The 23,514-nt window shown below is 40.2% G+C and overlaps 1 protein-coding gene and 1 pseudogene across 3 annotated transcripts in view; both read right to left on the bottom strand.

Annotated features, from left to right (window-relative positions):
- The window catches only part of RGS7 (regulator of G protein signaling 7), a 576,861-nt gene that overhangs the window by 210,662 nt on the left and 342,685 nt on the right, over positions 1-23,514 (bottom strand). The window lies entirely within an intron of this gene.
- LOC106995186 (large ribosomal subunit protein P1 pseudogene) lies at positions 5,725-6,735 on the bottom strand (annotated as a pseudogene). Its single transcript, XR_013412857.1, has one exon. The product of XR_013412857.1 is annotated as a large ribosomal subunit protein P1 pseudogene (transcript).

The following is a 23,514-nucleotide window of genomic DNA, read 5'->3' as shown; positions in this document are numbered from 1 at the left end:
GCCGGGCATGGTGGCGTGCACCTGTAGGCCCAGCTACTCAGGAGGCTAAGGCAAGAGAATTGCTTGAACCCGGAGGCAGAGGTTGCAGTGAGTCAAGACTGCACGACTGCATTCCAGCCTGGGTGAAAGAATGAAGCTCCATCTCAAAAAATAAAATGAAATTTAAAAAAAGAAAGAAAGAGGGAGAGAGAGAGAGAAAGAAGGAAAGAAAGAGAGAGGGAAGAAAGGAAGGAAGGAAGGAAGGAAGGAAGGAAGGAAGGAAGGAAGGAAGGAAGGAAGGAAGGGAGGAAGGAAGGGAGGGAGGGAGGGAAGGAAAGAAGGAAGGAAGGAAGGGAAGGAAAGGAAAGGAAAGGAAAGGAAAGGAAAGGAAGAAAGGAAGAAAGGAAGAAAGGAAGAAAGGAAGAAAGGAAGAAGGAAAGAAAGAGAAAGAAAGAGAGAAAGGAAAGAAAGAAGGAAGGCAGGAAGGCAGGAAGGGAGGAAGGAAGGAAGGAAGGAAGGAAGGAAGGAAGGAAGGAAGGAAGGAAGGAAGGCAGGCAGGCAGGCAGGCAAACTATTTTCCAGAGGGCCTGAGCCATTTTACATTCCTACCAGCGATGTAGGGGTGATTCAGTTTCTTCCCATCGTTGTTAACATTAGTGTTACTATTTTTTAGTTTAACCATTCTGATAGTATGTGTTGATTTTCATTTGTGTCTGCCTGGTGGCTAATGGTGTTGAACGTGTTTTCAAATGCTTTTTTGGTGTAGGTACATCCTTTTCTGTGAAACATCTCTTCATGTCTTTTGACCATTTTCTAATTAATATTTTTTTGCTGTTGTTTTTTCAGAGTTCTTTTTATATTCTACATACTAGTCCTCTCTTGGATATGTGGTTTACAGATATTTTCTTTCACTCTGTAGCTTGTTGTTTCACCCTCTTAACAAGGTCTTTTTCAGAAAAAAAAAGTTCTTAATTTTGATGAGGTCCAATTTATCGACTTTTTATAGATTATAGTATTAAATTTAAGAACCCTTTGCCTAGACCAAGATATCCAATAATTTCTCCTACCATTTTTCTAAAATTTTTTTTGTTTTAATTTTCCATTTTGTATTAGTGTTTGTATAAGTTGTGAGACTTAGGTCGAACTTCCTTTTCGCCCATGAATGTCCAATAGCTCTAGCACCATTTCTTGACAAAGCTATCTTTTTTCAGTTGAATTGCTTTTCCATCTTTGTCAAAAATCCATTGTGTCTATTTGTGTGGATCTATTTCTGGATTCTCTATTCTGCTTTATTGATCTACATGTCTATTCTTCTACCAATATCATTCAATTCTGTTTACCGCAGTTATAGAATGTCTTGAATATAAAATATAAACATATAACAAATTCCTCCTACATTATTTTTCTTTCAAAATTGTTTTACCTGTTCTATTTCATTTGCTTTCCCTATAAATTGTAGAATTATCTTGTCTATATCTATAAAAAAGTCTTGCTGGGGTTTTGAAAGGAATTTCATTAAACTTGTGTATCAATTTGGGGAGAATTAGCTTTTATACAAGGTTATTCTTCATGGATTTAAAGTATGTCTCTCCATGTATTTACATCTTCTTTTATTTCTTCACCAGCATTTTGCAGTTCTCAGCATACAAGTCCCACACAAACTTTATTTGATTAACATCTATTTAATTTTTTAGCAATTTTAAATGGTATTGTGTTTTTGATTTCAGCATCCACATGTTCATTGTTAGTATATAAAAATGTAATTTACTTTTGTATATTTATTGCATATCCTGTAATCTTTCTGGACTCGATTCTTAGTTCTAGAAGGTTTTTTTTGCAGATATTTCAGGATTTAACAGGTAAATATAATATCATCTACAAAGAGGGGAAGCTTTTAATTTCTTCCTTTCTGATCTGTGCATCTATTTCCTTTCCTTGCTTTATTGCCCTGACTAGAAATTTCAACATTATGTTAAATAAATCTTCGCCTTGTTCTCAATTTTAGAGGAAAACATTCAGTCTTTTACAACTAGATATAAAGTAAACTTATTATTATTATTATTTGAGACTGTGTCTCCCTCTACTGTCCTGTTTAGAGTACAGCAGTGCCATCATGGCTCACTGTGACCTCAGTCTCCTGGGCCTGAGCAGTCCTCCCACCTTAGCCTCCCAAGTAGCTGGGACTAAAGGTGTGCGCCAGCATGCTTGGTTAATTTTTTTAACTTTTGTAGAAATAGTGTCTGACTATGTTGTCCAGCCGATGATCTCAAACTCCTGGTCACTAAGTGATCCTCGCACCTCAGCCTCCCAAAGTGCTGAGATTAAAGGCATGAACCACGTGGCACCTGGTCTGAAGTTTTTTGTAGATGTTCTTCATCAAGTTGAGGAATTTCTCTTCCATTCCTGTTTTTTGAAAGTTTTTATTATGAATAAGTTTTGAATTTTGTCTACTAGCTTTTCTATATTGGCTAATATGATCATGTGATTTTTCTATTTTATCCTGTTAATTTGCTGGATTACAGAGTTAATTTTTCAATATTTAACCAGCCTGCATCTCTGAAGTAAACCCACTTGGTTATGGTGTATAATTATTTTTATACGTTGCTAAATTCTATTTGTGAGTTTTACATCTTAATGAGGGATATTGGTTTGCTGTGTTCTTTTCCCTACTTTATTTTCCTAGTTTTGACATCAGGGTAATAATAGCTTCATAAAATGAATTGAGAGATATTCTCTCCTCTTCTGTTTTCTGGAAACAACTGTATAATTGAATTTTTAAAAAGTCTGGTAGACTTTTCCAGTGAAACCATGAACCTGGAGATTCCTTTTTAGAGATTTCTAAATTACGAATTTAATTTTCTTAATAGTCATTGGGCTATTCAAATTATTCATTTCACACAGGGTGAGTTGGAATAGTTTGTGGTTTTTGAGACACTGATCAGTTTGGTGTAAGATGTCAAATTATGTGTGTAAGTTTATGGTATTCTTGTATCCTTTAGATGTCTGCAGGTTTTGTAGACATTTCCCCTGCTTCATTCCCGAAAATGGCAATTTGTGTCTTTTCCTTTTTTTTTTTGGTCTGTCTTGTTACAGAATTGTCAATTTATCAATTTTTATAAAGAAACAGCTCTTTGTTTCATTGGTTTTTAAATTACTCAAATGTTTCAATTCCATTGATTTATGCTCGTTATCTTTATTATTTCCTTACTCTTGCTTGCTTTGGGTTTATTTTGCTCTTCTATGTTCTAGAGTCTGGAGTTTAGATGATTAATTTGGAAATTTTCATCTTTTCTAATGTATACATTTGTGTTATAAATATTTCTCTCAACCCTGCTTAAGCAGTGTTCCACAAATTGACAAGTTACATTTTGTTTTTATTCTGTTTATTTTTTTTTTATTTTCCAGAGGATTCTTCAATGATTTTAAAGTGTGTTGTTTAATTTCCAAATGTTTGGAGATTTTCCTTTTAGCTTTTTGTTACTGATTTCTAATTTGATTCCATTATGATCAGAGAACATGCTTGGTATAATTTCTATTTTTTGAAACTTATTATGATGTGTTTAATGGCCCAAAATATGGTCTTAGTGAATGTTTCACATGAACTTGAGACCATGAAAGGCAAAACAGACCAAGCTTTTTGCTGTTAGTTGGAATATCCTGTAATCAGGTCAAGTTGATTGATCGTGTTGTTCAGGTCATCTACATCCTTACTGATTTTTCTGCCTGATTGATCTATCGATATATCAATTACTGATAGAGGAGTGTTAAAGTCTCAACTCTAATAATGGAATAGTCTAGTTCTTCTTTCGGTTCTATCCATTTGTCTCAGGCATTTTGAATCTCCGTTGTTAGATACATACACATTTAAGTTTGCTACGTCTTCTTGGAAAAATGAGCTCCTCATTATTATCTAATGACCCCCTTTATTGCTTCTACTTTTCCTTGTGGTGAAGTCTGCTTCATATAAAATTAATATACCTATTCTAGATTTCCTTTAATCAATTTTGAACAACACTTTTTTTTCTATTCTTTTACTTGTTATATTTGATGCAAGTTTCTTGAGGATAGCATGTCGTTGAGCCATGATTTTTATCCACTCTGCTGGCTTCTGTCTTTTAAATAGTATATTTAAAGTAATTACTTAGATTTAATGTAGTTACCTACATGTGATGGTATATTTAATGTAATACAGCTTAAGTATGCCACTTTATTTTTGGTGGGTTTTTTTTCTTGTTTTTGCCTTCCAGTGGATTGCATTAATATTTTTTAAAAATCCATTTCAATTTTCTAAGTTTTTTTTTGTTTTTTTTTTACAGTCTTGCTTTGTCACCCAGGCTGGAATGCATCGGCATGAAAATGGTTCACTGCAGCCTCAGCCTCCCGGGCTTAAGTGATCCTCCCAGCTCAGCCTCCTGAGGAGGGAACACAGATACATGCTACTATGCCCGACTAATGTTTTTATTATTATTATTATTATTATTATTATTATTATTTGTAGAGACAGGGTCTTCTTATGTTGCCCAGGCTGGTCTCAAACTCCTGGGCTCAAGTGATTTTCCTATTTCAGCCTCCCCAAGTGTTAAGTATGATTACAGGTGTGAGCCACCACACCTAGCTCTAAATATTTTTGAATGCATTATTTTGTAGCTGTTTTTAGTTGATAATAAAATTATATTCACACAACTTCTTACAGCCTCCTGGTGTAATCACCTTACCAATCTGAGTAAAGTGAAGTCTGGAGCCCTATATCTCCTCCTGTTCCTTTACTCTCTCCAGTTTTTAATATTTTTTGGTTAATTCCTCTATGTACATTTAGAGTCACATCAGACATTGCTACACTTTTTCTTCAACAATCAAAACAATCAGAAACAAATTCAGAAGGCTGGGTGCAGCGGCTCACACCTGTAATCTCAGCACTTTGGGAGGCCGAGGTGGGCAGATCATTTGAGGTCAGGAGTTCGAGACCAGCCTGACCAACATGGGGAAACCCCATCTCTACTAAAAATACAAAAATTAGTCAAGAAGTGGGCACATGCCTGTAATCCCAGCTACTCGGGAGGCTGAGGCAGGAGAATCACTTGAATCCAGGAGACAGAGGTTGCAGTGAGTGGAGATCGTGCCACTGCACTCCAGCCTGGGCAACAGAGCAAGACTTTGTCTTAGAGGGGAAAAGAAAAAATTCAGAAAATCAAGAGAAGACAAGTCTATTGTATTTCTTACATGTTTGTTTACCACGTTTTGTTCTATTCTGATATTCCAAGGTTCCTTTTCTTATCGTTTCCCTTTTATTTAGAAAATTCCTTTTAGTCATTGAGTTCATCAGCTGGTGACAAATTCTCTTAGTTTTCCTTCATCTGAGAATGTTTTGATTTCCCCGTTATGCCTCAGGAAAATGTTTGCTGGGCAGAGGATTACGGATTGACAATTCTTTATTTCAACAGGAAAGGGAAAATGTGGCACTTTCTTCTGGTATCCACGGTTTCTCATGAGAAGTATGCTGTGGTTGAATCATTTTTCTCTTCTAGTTAAGGTGTCATTTTTCCCTGACTGCTTTCAAGATGTTTGTTTTGTGGTTGTCTGCAGTTTTCAGATGTTTATTAAGTGGCTTGGTATGCATCTCGTTGGGTTTATTTATCCTGTTTGGGCTTCTCTCAGCTTCTTCAACTGAAGGTTTATGTCTTTGCTATGCTTGTGATGTTTTTAAGCCATTATTTCTTCAAGTACTTTTTTTTTTTTTTTTTAAGTTCAGCTTTCTATTGAACACATTGTAAAAGAGGTTTGGTCAAAAAGACCAAAGCCCATGTCATCATCAGACTTCTCGGATTCTTCTTTCTTGGCTTCCACTTTCTTCTCCTCAGCTGGAGCAGCAGTAGCGGAGTGGGCAGAAGCCCCTGTTGGTGCAGAGCCAGCTGCTGGAGCAGGACCACCGGCCCCTACATTGCAGAGGAGGCTCCCAATGTTGACGTTGGCCAGGCCTTTGCAAACAAGCCAGGCCAAAAAGGTTCGACATTTACGCCGCCTGCTTTAATGAGGGCATTGATCTTCTCTGTGACGGTCACCTCATCGTCGTGTGGAATGAGGGCCAGGTAGATGCAGGGGAGCTGGGAGACCGAGGCCATGGCGCTGGCGAGTGTGAGGCTGGCGCTGCCGGATGCGGATGGACCGAGCACCTTGGCGGCAGCTAGGAAAAGTTCTTCAAGCACTTTTTTAGTCCCCATTATTTTTTTCCTATCCTTTCATACCTCCAGTGACACCAATGTTAGATGTTTTGTTGTAAACCCGCAAAAGATCTCCATCCCAGAGGCCGTGTTCCTTTTCGCCAGTCTGTTGTCTCTCTGCTGTTCAGATGAGGTAATTTCTGTTGTTGTAGCTTCTGTTTCACCGATTTAGTGGTTTCTTCCGTCTTATCGATTTTGTCATTGAGCCCATCCACTGAGTTTTTCTTTTTGTTATTGTCCTTTTCGGTCCTAAAGTTTCCATTTTTTATATATCTTCTATTTCTTTGCTGAGAATTTCAATTTATATCCTGAGGCCTTCTAGTTTTTAATATACTTAAAGCATATTACTATTATTATAAAATAATTTTTATCATACATCAGGGGTGTCCAATCTTTTTTGGCTTCCCTGGCCACCCTGGAAGAAGAATTACACACAAAATAATATACTAACACTAATGATAGCTGATGAGATTTTTAAGAATCACACAAAAAGTTATGAACTGCTTTTGGGCCATATTCAAAGACGTCCTGGGCCGCAAGCTGGACACGTTTGTCATGGATACTTAAAAATCTTTGTAAACTAATCTATTATCTCTACCATCTCAATTTTGACAACTATTGATATATATATTTTTTCCATTTAGTTTGAGGTTTTCCTGGTTCTTGGCATGATGAGTATTTGTTGTTGTTAATACAGCGTCTCACTCTGTCACCCAGGCTGGAGTGCAGTGGTGTGATCTTGTCTCACTGCAACCTCTACCTCCCAGGCCCAAATGATTCTTGTGTCTCGGCCTGCCAAGTAGCTGGGACTACAAGCATGTGCCACCACGCTCGGCTAATTTTTTTTTTTTTTTTTTCAGTAGACACGAGGTTTCGCCACGTCGGCCAGGCTGTTCTCAAACTCTTGGCCTCAAACAATCCACCCACCTCGACCTCCCAAAGTGCTGGGACTACAGGCGTGAGCCACTGAGCCTGGACTGATGAATATTTTTTAAAATTGAAAGCTGGACATCTTTGTATTTTGTTATGTGATTCTGGATTTAATTTAAACCTCTGTTGTAGTTGGCTTTTGATGAACCCACTCCTCCACAAGAGGGAAATGCTGTTCCATGACCACCCAGTGAGGGCAGAAATTTCACACTGCAGCGGGGGTGGCCTGGTCACCACTGTTTGATGGCAGAAGTCTTGATGCTCCCTTAGGCTTCTTCTGACAGCACTCCAGGGTGGAGAAGTGGGGTGTTATTACCACCAGGTTGCTGTGGGATATCCAGTCTCCTCACATGATCTTTACTGAACTGTGGATGGGGGAAAGGAGGTCTCGTTCCTGACAAGAAGCAGACCAGTGGTGACTAGGGATGGGGTGGGGTGAGGGAAAATGAAGAAAAATGGGTTTCAGAAAGGCACAAGGAAACTTTTGGGGAGAATAAAAATTTCTACTATTTTGATTATGGCTATGGTTTTAGGGATACACTCTTGTGTCAAAATGCATCAAAATTTTATACTTCACAGCTATCCAAGTTAGCGTGTATTAATTATCCCTTAATAGGTATAAAGCTCAAAACATCTGAAAACAAACAAAGAAGGAAATATGTTAAGTCTCCTTATTCATGTCTTTAATGTGAATTAGGTTGTAAGATGGAAAGACTTTCTTTTTTTCAACACTGAACGGTCCAGAACTGTATTGTTCCATATATTAGGCACTAGCCACATGTAGCTAATTAGTTCCTCATTTATTTCTTTTCTTTTTTAATTTTTATACAGAGTCTCCCTCTGTCACCCAGGCTGGAGTTTAGTGACGTGATCTCAGCTCACTGCAAACCTCTGCCTCTTGGGTTTAAGTGATTCTCATGCTTCAGCCTCCTGATTAGCTGGGATTACAGGTGTGTGCCACCACACCCAGCTAATTTTTGTTTTTTTTTTTTTTTTTTTTTTTAGTAGAAACGTGGTTTCACCATGTTGGCCAGGCTGGTCTTGAACTCCTGACCTCAGGTGATCCACCTGCCTCAACCTTCCAAAGTGTTGGGTTTACAGGCAAGAGCCACTGCGCCTGGCTAGTTCCTCATTTTCACTAGCTACACTTCAAGTGCTCATTACCCACATATGGCTAGTGACCACCTTATTGGACACTGCAGATACAGAACTCTTACATCATTAAGAAACTCTTGGATGGCATTGGTTCAGATATTACAATATTATGGGAATAATTATCTGGATATGTGTGTGTGTGTGCATGTGTGTTTGTGTTTTCACAGGCTAATTTTCACTTTTTCAAAATGAAATTATGAACGTGAAAGTGAATAGTACAGAATCTAACACAATATAGTCATACAGCAACAAAAAAAATGTTAGCATCTCTTCCATCAAGTTGGGAAAATCTTTTATTTGAAATAAGAGTAAGAAGTCAATTGAGAGAATTCCAAAAGGTGCCCCAAAGCAAAAACAAAAGATTAAGGTTTAAATGAACTGTACAGTATAAAAAAGGAAACAATTTAAAAAGTAAAATAGTAAGGATAAATAGTAAAATACTAAGGCTTTCTAATTAAGATACAACACCTAGCAGCCATAAAACAGATGGCCGATAAATATGAATTCACGTAAATTAAAAAATTTCTATACAGAAAAAAAGAAAAGGCACTATAAACAAAATAAAAATAAATAAATGACTGGTGCACCCAGACAACAAAACATCATTCCGTGCTAAAAAGAAATGAACTACCAAGCCATGAGGAGTCATGGCAGAACTTTAAGTGCATATTACTAAGTGAAAGAACTCAATCTGAAGAGGCCGTACACTGTACAACTCCAACAATGCAACTTTCTGGAAAAGGCAAAACTATGGAGACAGTAAAAAGATCACTGGTTGCCAGGGGTGGAAGAGATGAACAGGTAGAGCACAGAGGATTGTTAGGGCGCTGAAACACCTCTATATGATGTTCCAGGAGTGGCTTCTTGTCATTATAACCCATGGAATGCACAATACCAACAATAAGCCCTAATGTATACTATGGACCCTGTGTGATAATGATGTGTCGGTGTAGGCTCACTGAACTGTAACAAATGTACTACTCTGGTTGGGAGGTGTTGCTAATGGAAGAGACGGAGGTATGTGGGAGGAAGAGGTATACAGGAAATCTCTTACCTTTCTTTCATTTTCCTCTGAACCTAAAACTGCTCTGAAAAGCATAGTCTTAAAAAAATAGGCCGGGCGGGGTGGCTCATGCCTGTAATGCCAGCACTTTGGGAGGCCTGGCGGGTGGATCACCTGAGGTCAGGAGTTCGAGACCAGCCTGACCAAGATGGTGAAACCCCGTCTCTACTAAAAATGCAAAAGAAATTAGCCGAGCTTGGTGGTGCATGCCTATAATCCCAGCTACTTGGGAGGCTGAGGCACGGGAATCGCTTGAACCCAGGAGGCGGAGGTTGCACTGAGCCGAAATTGAGCCATTGCACTCTACCCTGGGCAACAAGAGTGAAACTCCATCTCAAAAAAAAAAAAAAAAGGTACCACACTGTGAAGACATTTTTGCAATCAACTGCAAATGGAAAGCGTATTCTTTCATCTTGTCTCCCCAGTACTCATCATTTTGCTGTTACATTTTATATTTATTGACATTAGATTTTATGTATATTTGTTTTAATTGCCCACTTAGACACAGTTCATGAAAGCAGTGATTTCATTTGTCTTGCTTATGGCCATATCTTCAGTGCCTAAAGTAGTGCTTGGCATATGATAAGTATTCAATAAATGGTTGGTGAATGAATGGATGAACATAAAGGAAAAACTTTGAGAAATTGACAAAGAGACCAGCAAAGCAGGCAGAAATGTAAACAGGATGTTCATGTTAAAGTTAAATACAAATGATTCATATTAAATGATGACTAATCTCATTCATACTTCAATAAATTCTAATTAAAACATATGAATACAAGTTTTCACTCAATACATTGATAACATGAAAACAAAAACGTTGTAACATACCACTTTGAAATAGAGATAGGGAACAAGAGCTTCCATACACTTGTTAGTTTCTTTGCAGGATAATTTTATAATATTTATAAATTTATGGTTATCACTTACATTATAACTGAGCCCATGCACTATTTAAAAAATTTGTCCTATTGGTATACTCATAAATACATGTGCACAAAGATATATACTCACACACATACACAAAGACACTTATTTTGTCATTGCTTATAATGACAACAAAAAAAAGTGCTGTGCCAATACAATGGATATCATGATATTCTGGTGATGTGAGCACTTCCCTAAGTGCCAACCTTACTATTAGAAGAGGACTTGGATGGAAGGATAATGGAATTCCATAAAGTGTTTTACCTTAACTAAGGATTTTGAGTTTGCATCAAAACCTAATTACTGCAAAAAGCATCATGACCCATTTCCAAACCCTCAGGAAGGGGCCCTCCCACTCCTGTATCTGCCTCCAGCAAAGCACTACTGGGATCCACTCACCTGATTATTTATTTATTTATTTTTTGAGATGGAGTCTCGCTCTGTCACCAGGCTGGAGTGCAGTGGTACAATCTCAGCTCACTGCAACCTCCGCCTCCTGGGTTCAGGTCTCCTGCCTCAGTCTCCCAAGTGGCTGGAATTACAGGCATGTGCCACTACACCCAGCTAATTTTGTATTTTTAGTAGAGACAGGGTTTCATCATGTTGGTCAGGCTGGTCTCGGCTTCCCAAAGTGCTAGGATTACAGGCGTGAGCCACCGTGCCCAGCCACTCCCCTGATTATTAAACCATTTAGGACTCTGCTGGGCACTGCGAGGAAATAATATAACAGAAGCATCATTTCTACCCAGAAGGATTTCACCGCCTACTAAGGCAAGCTGTATATAGAGGAGAAAGTTAAACCATTCTGACTCCTGCCTTTAATCTAAGACTAGGGTATGAAATCCTGAAGAATTTACATAATGCTTAGATCTCCATTATAAACTTGCAGTTGCCATCCCCAGCCTGTCTTACTGCTGCTTAGTCATTCCTTTTCCACCAATTTGTGCTCTCCTTTTGTTCATTCCACAGTAATGAGTATACATTGAGTAATAATGGGGGTACTGGCACTGTGGAGAGGCATGGTAAAAAGAATGGAGGGGTCACCCCTAAGAAACCTATTTGAACAGTATCTGAAGCAATGAAACAGATAAATAGAGCATATAGGCATGAAGGAAAAGCTTCTCCTTTGCCTTCTGAAGGTTCATTGAAACTCATTGACAAGAGGCAGATTAATTGGAGAAAAAGCATACAAACTTAATGTGTATATGGAAGACTTCAGGATGAAGACCCAAAGATATAGGGAAAATTGTCCATTTTTATGCTTCGATTCAACAAAGTCTGGAATATGACTGGACAAAAAGGGTATGATCTAATGCTACTAGACTGAGTGGGGAAGCCCGACAATGCCTGTCCCTCTAGATTCTTCTCGGCCTCTCTGAGCATCATTCCTTCTTTCTGGGTATGGGGCCGGGCTCTCTCTGGACTGGGGGTCTTACGACCTACAGTCCAACAAGGTAGGTCAGATAATTCCTTTATGACCAGTTTTATGGCTGGCTTTGAGGAGAAGGGGTTCTGATTTAGATGACCTGCCTTGGGGCAGAGGGATTCTAGTCTCTGGGGAGAATGGAACAGGTCAGGAGAAGGTCAGAGAAAAAGTTTGCTTCGGAGGCTGCTTCAGGGTATTGCATTCTTAGTTCCAACAATTTCAACTTGATAAGTGCTCGGGCAGACTTAAGAACAGCCCCCTCCAGGCTCACATACATGAGGTGCCCAACACAGACTGAGAGAGAAGGAAAGAGAGGAAACACTCAGCAACTTGAGTTTATGTTTAGCTTCCTCCCCCATTCTTTACGGTGACTGTTCCAATCTTTCACCATGGTTCAAATTTCTCAGTCATTTCTATGAAGTTGCTCAAAACAAAAGCAATCTACAGAAGTTTAATTTCACTAAAATTTATAGCCCTATTTGACAGAGGGATAATTTATATATACAGTTTTACACAGATTATATGCACAGAATTTTAGTGTAACACTTGCAAAGTTCTGACAAATGTATGCACCACCTCAATTAAGATATAAAACATTTTCATTGTGGTAATAACTTAAATGCCCTCCTGATCTGTTTGCACCAAGATTACCCCATGCCCTGACAGAAAAAACTAGGATTCTGATTTCTATCACCATGTTTTAGTTTTGCCTTTATCTAATGAAATCTCACAGTATGCACTTGCTAGCAACTGGCTTCTTTTTATTTATTTATTTATTTTGAGATGGAGCCTTGCATTGTCACCCAGGCTGGAGTGCACTGGCGTGATCTCGGCTCACCACAACTCTGCCTTCCAGGTTCAAGCGATTCTCCTGCCTCCGCCTCCTGAGTAGCTGGGATTACAGGTGTCCGTCACCACGCCCAGCTAATTTTTTGTATTTTTAGTAGAGATGGGGTTTCACTGTGTTGGCCAGGCTGGTCTCAAACTCCTGACCTTGTGATCCACCCACCTCGTCCTCCCAAAGTACGGAGATGACAGACATGAACCACCACTCCTGGCCGCGTCTGGCTTCTTTTGCTCAACATACTGTTTTCGATAGTTGTCCATGTCCTTACCTGTATTCGTGTTCCAAGTTGCTGAGTCACTTCCACTGTATGAATCTACTACAATTTGTATATAGACCTTTGAATTTTTTCCAGTTTATGGCTATTATAAAAAAATGCTATGAACATTCTTGCACAGACCTTATTACAGCCATATGTTTTCATTTCTTTTGGTAAATCCCTTCCCTCTGTCTTTGGTAGACATAGAACATAGTATTCTGAGTCTTAAAAGTTAGAAGGTTAGAATAAAAAAAACCCAGTGGTAAAACTGGATCAATCATTCTCAATCTGATTTTTAAGTGACCTCAATTATAATCTTCCCTTGTCTCTCACTTCGATTAGAAAATGAAGGTTAGCAAATATTAACGCCATCAATACGTATACATTTATCTGTCTTTATAGCTCCTTTCTCCTGTTTTCTGTCGGACTTTGAGGAAAAGGTTTCTGTTTTCCTGTCCAAGGCAAATCCCTCTTCACCTTATTTTCTACCATCTCTTCAGGAGCTTTACTGTACTTTGCCCTCAAGTCTTTTTCATATTTAAAAAAAAGTCTATATCAAGCTCCCTAGATAAGAACAGGGCACACACGATCTGGTAAACAAGAAATATATAAATAATCCTACAAACAGTTACATAAAGTGAAAAGTTCTGTAATGGAAAACTAGAGGGAACAATGAAAGATTAAAACAACAGATCCTGATTTAGTCTGGAAGCTCAAGAGACTTCTCTGAACACTTGGATAGAAAATGTTGAAACTACAGATGAAAGAGAATTATAAAAAAGGAAAGTGCTTCATGAGACAGGACAGAATTAGAATCAGAGTATAGCTGACGCTTGAACAACACAGGTTTGAACTACACGGGTTCCCTTATATGTGGATTTTCTTCCACCTCTACCACGAAAGACAGCAAGACCAACCCCTCCTCTTCGTCCTCCTCCTCAGCCTACTCAACCCGAAAATAATAATGAAGACCTTTATGATGATCCACTCCTACTTAATGCATAGGAAATGCACTTTCTCTTTCTTATGTTTTTTTGTTTTGTTTTGTTTTGTTTTGAGACGGAGTCTTGCTCTGTTGTTCAGGCTGGAGTGCAGTGTTATAATCTTGGCTCACTGCAACCCACATTTGCTGGGATCAAGCAATTCTCCTGTCTCAGCCTCCTGAGTAGTTGGGATTACAGGCACACGCCACCATGCCCAGCTATTTTTTGTATTTTTAGTAGAGACGGGGTTTTGGCCAGGCTGGTCTCAAACTCCTGACCTCAAGTGATCCGCCCATCTCAGCCTCCCAAAGTGCTGGGATTACAGGTGTGAGCCACTGCACCCAGCCTTCTTTCTTTCGATTTTCTTAACACTATTTTCTTTTCTCTAGCTTACTTTATTATTAGAACACGTTATTGTAAGAACACAGTGGTCCTTCATTACCACCTCAAGAATGTTGAATGCTCTCTTATTCTTGGATATATAATAATAGAGCATAATATATGTAACATACAAAATATATGTTCATCAACTATTTATGTTACTAGTGAAGCTTTTGGTCAACAATAGGTCATCAGTAATTAACTTTTTGGGGAAGTCGAAAGTTACAGATGGGTTTTTGACTGCAAGGGGGTTGGTGCCCCTAAACTCCACGTTGTTCAGGAGTCAACGGTGTAAGGAATTTGATTTAGGCAGAAACAGAGTCGAAGCCCTTTTTCTGAGATGGAAAGAAAGAATTTGACTAGCAAGTGACATCAGTTTAAAAGTGTGATATGAGTACGTGTCTATTCCTTATTTTTCCTATGAACCAGGAGGTCTGACAATCTTTTGAGGCAGCTGAGGATGCCACTTGAAATTTGAAGGAAGTAGTGAGAAGTTAGAAGTGCTACTATAAGAAATGAGAGAGGCTGCTGGCAAGGAATTAGTGAAAGGTTTGCTGAGAAGTCCTGAGGGCCCGGGTGAGGGTGGAAAGCACCTGTGATTAAGGCTCTGCAGCTGGTACCTGCAACACCCAACTGTGTGGGCACATGCTCACAGGGGCAGCAGGTCGTTTTAAAGTGTGTCTGGCAAAGGCCCTGGAGGCTGTTCAGTGGGAGGGGAAGTAAGCAAATTGTTTAAAGAATGAGGACATTTAAAAGTCTTGAAGTGGAAATAATGTTAGGCAAATTCTGCCTTTTCTGCATCTACATCTCAAATATACAAAGATGTGACCTGTTTGCAAAGATCCGTCCCGGCTTTATATGGCAACAAAAGACAAACAAACAAAACCAAAAACAATAACAACAGAAACTGTCCTTTAAAAAGACCAAGTAAGGACAAAAATCTAAAAAAAATTTCTAAAAAGAGACTGAGCCCGTAAAAGAGTTTCTATATATAGCAAAGATTCAGCAACTGAGATAAAACTCTGTTTTCTCTCCTCTTAAAAAAAAAAAAAAATGGAGATGCCAGAACATCACCTAGACATGAACTTCTCACATTTCAATGTGCATATAAATGACATTGTTAAAATCTTGTTCAGATGCAGATTCTGATTCAGTAAACCTGAGTTGGGAGCCTGAGATTCTGCTGTTTAACAAGCTCCTGGGTAAGGTTGCCGCTGCTGGAAGGATTTAGATCACCCGAGGAGTGTAAATCAACTCTGAGTGACTCAGTGGGGCTTCTGTGTTTGAGAATTATAAAAATAAATAATTCAAAATCAAAGCTGTTGAAACTGTAAATTTTTTTCAGCCTTAATGGAATGTGGCCACGTGCAGTGGCTCACATCTGTAAACCCAGCACTTTGGGGGGCTGAGGTGGGCCAATCACTTGAGGCCAGGAGGTAGAGGCCTGCCTGGTCAACATGGTGAAACCCCATCTCTACTAAAAGTACAAAAATTAGCTGGGCATGGTCGCATATGCTTGTAATCCCACCTACTCAGTAGGCTGAGGCAGGAGAATTGCTTGAACTTGAGAGGCAGGGGTTACAGTGAGCCGAGATTGTACCATTGCACTCCAGCCTGGGCAACAGAGCAAGACTCTGCCTCCAAAAAAAAAAGAAATGTGATTATGGGACCTGAGTCATATGACAGACAGCTGTAACCTAGGCAGCTGTAACCTTTATTTCTCTGATCATAGACTAGCCTTTTCTTTGCTTACATTGTTTTGCAAAATGTAGTAAAGGATTAAAGGGCACCAAAGACGACCCCTTGCCTCTTCACTGTTGATCTTCATTCTAGATTAACTTCCCTTTGGCCGGGCGCAGTGGCTCAAGCCTGTAATCCCAGCACTTTGGGAGGCCGAGACCGGCGGATCACGAGGTCAGGAGATCGAGACCATCCTGGCTAACTCAGTAAAACCCCGTCTCTACTAAAAAATAAAAAAATAAAAAAACTAGCCGGGTGAGGTGGCAGCGCCTGCAGTCCTAGCTACTCGGGAGGCTGAGGCAGGAGAACGGCCGGAACCCGGGAGGTGGAGCTTGCAGTGAGCCGAGATCGCGCCACTGCACCCCAGCCTGGGCAACAGAGCGAGACTCCGTCTCAAAAAAACAAACAAAAAACTTCCTTTTACTTCTTTTTCTTTTTCTTTTTTTTTTTTTTTTGAGGCGGAGTCTCGCTCTGTCGCCCAGGCTGGAGTGCAGTGGCGCGATCTCGGCTCACTGCAAGCTCCGCCTCCCGGGTTCCCGCCGTTCTCCTGCCTCAGCCTCCCGAGTAGCTGGGACTACAGGCGCCGCCGCCATGCCCAGCTAATTTTTTTGTATTTTTAGTAGAGACGGGGTTTTACCGTGTTAGCCAGGATGGTCTCGATCTCCTGACCTCGTGATCCGCCCGCCTTTTACTTCTTTTACACAAAGACCTCATGACTATTACACAGTCTGGAACATTAAATATACTATTCTAAATTGGAAAAGGGAAGAAAACAAGCTGTAACTAATCAAATTGCTGTAACTCATAAACGAGTCTTGTATGGAAGATATTATAATCCTGTTAAATTTCTTTGTTTCTGCCTGTATAAGCAACACCTTAACTTTTTGGCTTGGGAGCACTGACCCCATTCCTTCGGAATCTGGGTTACCTAGATGACCATTCTCAGCTTTGCACATGAATAAACACTTTTAACCTGGATTCTGCCTCTTTCATTTATTTCAGGTTGACAGAATGTAGGAAGAGAATCTGGCAGATCTCAGATAAACAGCAAAAAGAAGATAGAAGGTGCTTTGGGTCCCTGTGGTGAAGGAGTCTATAGCGATCTGAATTATGAAACTGCCCCATAGCCTTGGAGGTTAGAGCTCCAATAGCAGGTGCCATTCAGATTTTCCTAGCTATTAGTGAGTTGAAAACTGGTGGCATCAACTGGCACCCTGGAGATAAACTGACACACGACTGTAAACCCAGAAATTGGAAGTGAACACTTCTCTCACCGTTATACTTGAATGGGCATATTAGAAGGCATACCGTAAATTGTTGAAAGGAGAGTCAACAATGAAGGACAAACTAGAAAGCAGAAGAAATGGGTCAGATGAAAGTTCAATAACAAAGCATTAAGTCGAGATGGTATTTGGGGTAGTATCTAGAAAGACGACTTAAAAAACATGGATGAAGCTGGAAACCATCATTCTCAGCAAACTGTCGCAAGGACAGAAAACCAAACACTGCATGTTCTCACTCATGGGTGGGAGTTGAACAATGAGAACACACAGACACAGGGAGGCGACCATCACATACTAGGGCCTGTCAGTGGGTGTGGGGCGGGGGAGGGATAGCATTAGGAGAAACACCTAATGTAAATGACGAGTTGATGGGTGCAGCAAACCAACATGGCACATGTATGCCTGTGTAACAAACCTGCATGTTGTGCACGTGTACCCTGGAACTTAAAGTATAATTTTAAAAAAAAGGAAAGAAAGAAACATGGTACGACTTTCTGGGCTTGTGTATCTGAAGGAAACGGCTCTGAAGTGATGGGCGTGCTGGTGCTGTGCATGAACACCTGGTCATGGCACCAGTCCACAGTCTGGATGCTTGTGATAGAACCAAAGAATTAGAATTTCTCTATGGATTGACATTTCCAACGTAATACACATGGATTTAAACAGTTAAGGCAAAAGCATTTAGCAACATATGCTTTCATGTCGCTAACCTAAATACACCAGGAGAAAGTCCCAAGTGGATCAGGAACTCCACTCTGAGATGATCTCTGCCTGACACATTCAGCCCACAGAAAGGAATGGCTGATCGTTTGTAACATGCCGAGGATGAAACTACATTTCAGGATACTTTATTTGGCTCTCCTCCTTAGAGGCCAAGAGAGAAATTAAATTAAAGTCCATAGATCAAAAGCATAACTTCTCAGCTAAAAATGCAGCTACACATTACTTAACATTCAGAAGACCAGGCCCTTTGTGGTTTTGTGACTTTCAACTTAACGTCTTCTCAGCCCATGCACTAATTTCCTGCTGATCCAATCAACGGGTCTCATTTGGGAATCACAGCACCTACAGTGTCAATGGGGAGAATGTGCAGATGTCTCTGGTGGAAGAAGTGATAAGCTCCTTCGAAGGCTTGATCCTCTCATCAGAAAGGTTGTCACCATTTTTCTTCCCACATGGGTTTTCCCCTCTGTCAATATGGCCCTGTGCCTGGTAAATCTGCATAATGAGATGATTTTCATAAATCGTGTGCAACCAACACACAGAGTTTTTTGGACGTCTAACCAAGACTCTATGTGTTTTATTTTAACTAAACTGAATACATAACTCTAGTGAAATAAAAAGAAAGTTTCTCTCCAGCAGAGAAAAGCCTTTAAAAGATGGCTGCAGGAGGGTGTTTCCCCAGAGAGCTCATCTGTCCGGGTGAGGATAAGAAATAAAATGATTTTGGTTTTTACATTTTTAAAAAAGTTCGTGTGCTTGCAATATTCAACAAAATGTACCACTGACTGCTTCTAATGGACAGTGCCTATTCTTCCGTTGGGGCTTGAGGGTTGAAAGTCAGAAGGACACACGTGCCCCTTCCTTCCTGGCAGCAGGGGAGGAAACGGCCTCGTGGAATGGCAGGCGTTACAGTAGAGCAGCCTCAGGAAAGAGGCCATGGATGCTGGCCACGCTTGCTGGAGGAGATGAAAGAGATCCAGAAGGTTCCTGTGGCCCCTTGAGTGTTAGAAATGAAAACCAAGTAAAAAGTAAAAATTGTCTGCTGGGGGCTCTCCACAGTGTGGATTGAGGGACCTTTAGATGATGCTGTCAAAGGCATTCGAACCACAGCGACTCCATCTTGAGTAAGGGCTAGGAAAAAATGAGGCTGGGACTTGTTGGGCTGTGTTCTCACAGAGTTAGGTATTCCTAGCCTCTAGGTGCTTACTGTTAAGAAAACAGATTGATAACATTTACTAAACAGACCCAGACTTAGGAGTGTCCTGATATCCCCACACCTTGAGAACAGAAGCATTCCTAATTTTGCTTTAAAGATAATAATATCGATTCTTGCAAAACATAGTAACGAAGAAAATTAATCCTGTATCACGAACCCATGGAGCAGAACACATGATCTATATATATATTGTCAGGCCTCTGAGCCCAAGCCAAGCCATCGCATCCCCTGTGACTTGCACGGATACGCCCAGATGGCCTGAAGTAACTGAAGAATCACAAAAGAAGTGCAAATGCCCTTCCTCGCCTTAACCGATGACATTCCACCACAAAAGAAGTGAAAATGGCCGGTCCTTGCCTTAAGCAATGATATTATCTTGTGAAATTCCTTTTCCTGGCTCATCCTGGCTCGAAAACTCCCCCACTGAGTACCTTGTGACCCCCACTCCTGCCCGCCAGAGAACAACCCCCCTTTGACTATAATTTTCCTTTACCTACTCAAATCCTATAAAACAGCCCCACCCTTATCTCCCTTCGCTGACTCTCTTTTCCGACTCAGCCCGCCTGCACCCAGGTGATTAAAAAGCTTTATTTCTCACACAAAACCTGTTTGGTGGTCTCTTCATATGGATGCGCATGACATATACGTGTGTGTGTATATATATATGTGTAGGTGTATATACACACACACACATACAAGCTAGTATTGTACCTAAGGTGGATGCGTTCCTCCCCTTACTTTTGGGAACGCCCTATTCTGTCTATGGAGTAGCTGTTCTGTCTTAATAAAGCTGATCTTTCTTAATAAACTTGCTTTTGCTTTGCACTGTGGTCTTGCCTGGATTCTTTTTTGTGTGAAATCCAAGAACCCTTTCTTGGGGTCTGGATTGGGGCCCCTTTCCGGTAACATCTGTAGCCAGTTGTAGAGAACAGTGGTAATGGGGTGGTGTGCAGGAAGGGAGACCTTACATTGACTATACCCAGAGAACAGACCGCGAGCTATATCAATGCAGGAATATTGAAGAGTGAATGCAAATAGGGCAGAGGGAAACATGCAGATACACACTAGGACATGACATCTCAGTGAAGATCGCTGAGACCAGAGGACGAAATGGGGACCAGAAGCCAGGGGAAGGTCCAAGGTCCCTCATGCAAAGACACGACCGCACACAACCACCTCCTTTACACCAGAGAGCTGTGCAAGAAAAGGAAGGCAGAGGGAAAGTGGATCTGGGAAGAAACTTTCCCCAGATGACAGTAAGTCACCAGACAGTGGCAGAATAGCCAGGAAGTGTTCAGTTATACGTAATAGGCAAGATTAAGCCACATTTCCAAAATCTCTCATTATCCCCCTTTCTGACCCTCCATGAGTCCAGAACATAGGGCTCATGAGGACGCTCAGGTCAGTTATACAGTGAAGGGGACCAAAAATATGTCACCCAAATATACCTCTTTGGCCTGTTTCGAGATGGCTATTCCGAAAGGCTGCAGACAGGAATAGTCTTGCAAAGTTGCCTTTTGTGCTGGAGATTTGCATCTGTAGAGAAGATCTACATTGGTGAAATAAACACCCAGGCTCTCTCTGAGTCCCCCTTAACCAGCTCTAGGAAAGATCGACTCACAGTAAAAGGAGACTAAAAGTCTGGGACTTTTAAAGTTCTAGCAGAGGAACTTTGACCACTGGCTACCATCTGTTCTTTCTAATGGCTGGGCTGCTACCTGTGAGGTTTCATCTGCATAACAAGATAGCCTTTGCTTGCAATGCAGTCCTCTCTCACTCTTCTGTAACCTGTGATGCCACCTCCTTCCGGAAGCCCGAAGCCCCTCCTCTTTCTGTAACCACAGGCTGGTATAAAAATGTCAGTCATCTGACCCCTCCAGTTTTTTTTTTTTTTTTTGAGACGGAGTCCCACTCTGTTGCCCAGGTTGGAGTGCAGTGGCGTGATCCTGGCTCACTACAACCTCCGCCTCCTGGGTTCAAGCGATTCTTGTGCCTCAGCCTCCCCAGTAGCTAGGATTACAGGTGTGCACCACCATGCTCAACTAATATTCGTATTTTTGGTAGAGATGGGTTTCACCGTGTTGGCCAGGCTGGTCTTGAACTCCAGACCTCAAGTGATCTGCCCACCTCAGCCTCCCAAAATGCTGGGATTACAGACGTGAGCCACCATACCTGGCCCTGACCCCTGCTTTGAGTCTCACACATTGTGTATGGCTCCTGTGTCCATATGAATGTTAATACATTTGAATACCTTTTTCTTCCTGTGACTGTGTCTTTTCTTCCAAAGGTGTCCCAGCTAAGAACTTACGAGGGTTAAGAAAATAAATTATATATTTTTTCTCCCCTTCAACAGAAATAAAAAGATGTACCCTCTGCTAGTTTTCGTGGTGTGGCTGCGGTCAATTTTAAGCAAGCTGCACTAGGCATCTGAAAGGACCCCTCCTCCATTTTATAGCTCAGAAAGCTTGACTGTTGCCTTCTCTCTGCTGGTGAGAAAATCAGCTCAGCAAATATGTCTCTTCCCACTCAGGCAAAGCAAAAGGAAATGACCCTTGTCAATGAATTTAAAAAGTTGTTACCTAAAAGGGGAACAATGAGGACATTACCTATCTCCATTTTCTTAGTGTTAGGCTACATAATTAAAATGACTCCACCATATCATGTTAGTAAAAGACATAATGACAGGAGGGGACAAAGCAAGGTAATGTCGCTCCCAAGAGTCAGCATATTAACAGGGCCTTTCAGTTTGACAATGTAATTAACCTTCTTAAATCCTACTCTCAGTGAAATTCCAAGGAGCAGAAGCTACAAGAATAATGTCCTTTTCAAGTAACCTTAGTAGCATCAGGGCATTCACTTGAGAAATGGTGGTGATGGTCAATTCCTGATAAAAGACTTTAAAACACTGTTTCTAAAAAGGTCTGAGCTGTCAAATATCAGATTGACATGACCAAGCCTATGTTTTCATCTTCTTCTCTTGATGAAAATAATTTCTCTTTTCTTTCACAACCTTTCATTTTCTACATTTTATTGAATTTGCAGTCTTGAAATGCAAAGACTAGAGAGTCCCACAGTCGAGTCTATAAAATCCAAATCATTTCCTTCATTGGATGCTTTATGTCTACAACCAGCCTTCAATACGTAAAACATGAGTCTGTCCAACAACCAGGTAGCATTAGTTAGTATCTCTATGTATTTACAATATTATTCCTTTTATACAATGTTATTTAAAAGTCAAATTTTAAACATTAATGGTTCAGACAGCACTTCATCAATTTTAAATCCATTGGTCTGAGGCACTCTGTGCTACTTGTCTACAGGTATCTACAGAACTAAACTTTTGCAAGCTCTCTCCAGTCATTTTGACTGTGGCCCAATGATGTCACAGGACTGTTGAGACAGTAGAAGTTACTGGATCAGCCATGTAACTAACCAGCCATTCGCTAAACATGGAAACTGCTCAACTCATTTATTAATATCCTTTGAATATGTATTATGTTTCAGGAAGCACCATGATACTTACATACCTACAATCACAAGAGGGAAGTAAAATATTCCCATAAATAACCACAGTTAAAAGTTTCCATATAAGTGGTAGAAACAACTATGAATTTCTTGAGAACAAATACATCATTCCCGGATCTGGTGATTAGAAAAGGTATTTTAGCTGGCCATGAAGAATAGGTTGGTTTCCGTCAGACTGAGAGATGAGATCCTTACATAGAGAAAAGCATTCTCCATCACTTACATCAAAGGAAAAATTTTTCATGGGATTGACAAGTCATCCAGTTCAGCCTAGATACAGGGAAATAGTGTGAGGTAACACTAAAAAAGTTGCCAGGTTTCAGAAAACCCCTTTGGTCTCCGCTGTGTTTATGAGCACTGAATCCCAAATTGAAAAATTCTCCCATTTCATATTCACAATTAAGGTACTTCTAAATCTAAAGTTTCAAAGTTTCAGAAAGCTTTATAGTTTTCATCTCCAGACTGTCAAAGAAAGTCCAAGATCTTCTAAGCTAATCCTTTCGAAGCTGATAAATAACTATAACTTTCAATGACAGATTTTTATTGTACTCGAAATTTCAAGTTTCATTTATGTTCATCCGTCATGTACTTTCTGGGCTAATTGTTCTGCTGTAGCTTAGAACAAAAAACATAATGCAGAAATTATTCAATAAAACCTCTCATTCTCACAGTTAGGGTTCTTACCATTTTTTCTTGGTTGCTAAAGAAAATGTTTTCAATTTGCCCATTTGTTTAAATTTGCAATTTGTTAGTAATTTACGTAACTTAAAAATCTAATATATAAACCTTTAACCTATTGACCATTATAGCTTGATTTCATAGAAGCATTTATAAACAAAGTACATACTGGAAGCTGAATTTG

Source organism: Macaca mulatta, chromosome 1 (assembly GCF_049350105.2).
Source record: "Macaca mulatta isolate MMU2019108-1 chromosome 1, T2T-MMU8v2.0, whole genome shotgun sequence".
NCBI lineage: Eukaryota > Metazoa > Chordata > Mammalia > Primates > Cercopithecidae > Macaca > Macaca mulatta.
Note: the sequence above shows the minus strand (reverse complement) of the source record. Positions and strands in the feature narration are given on the sequence as shown.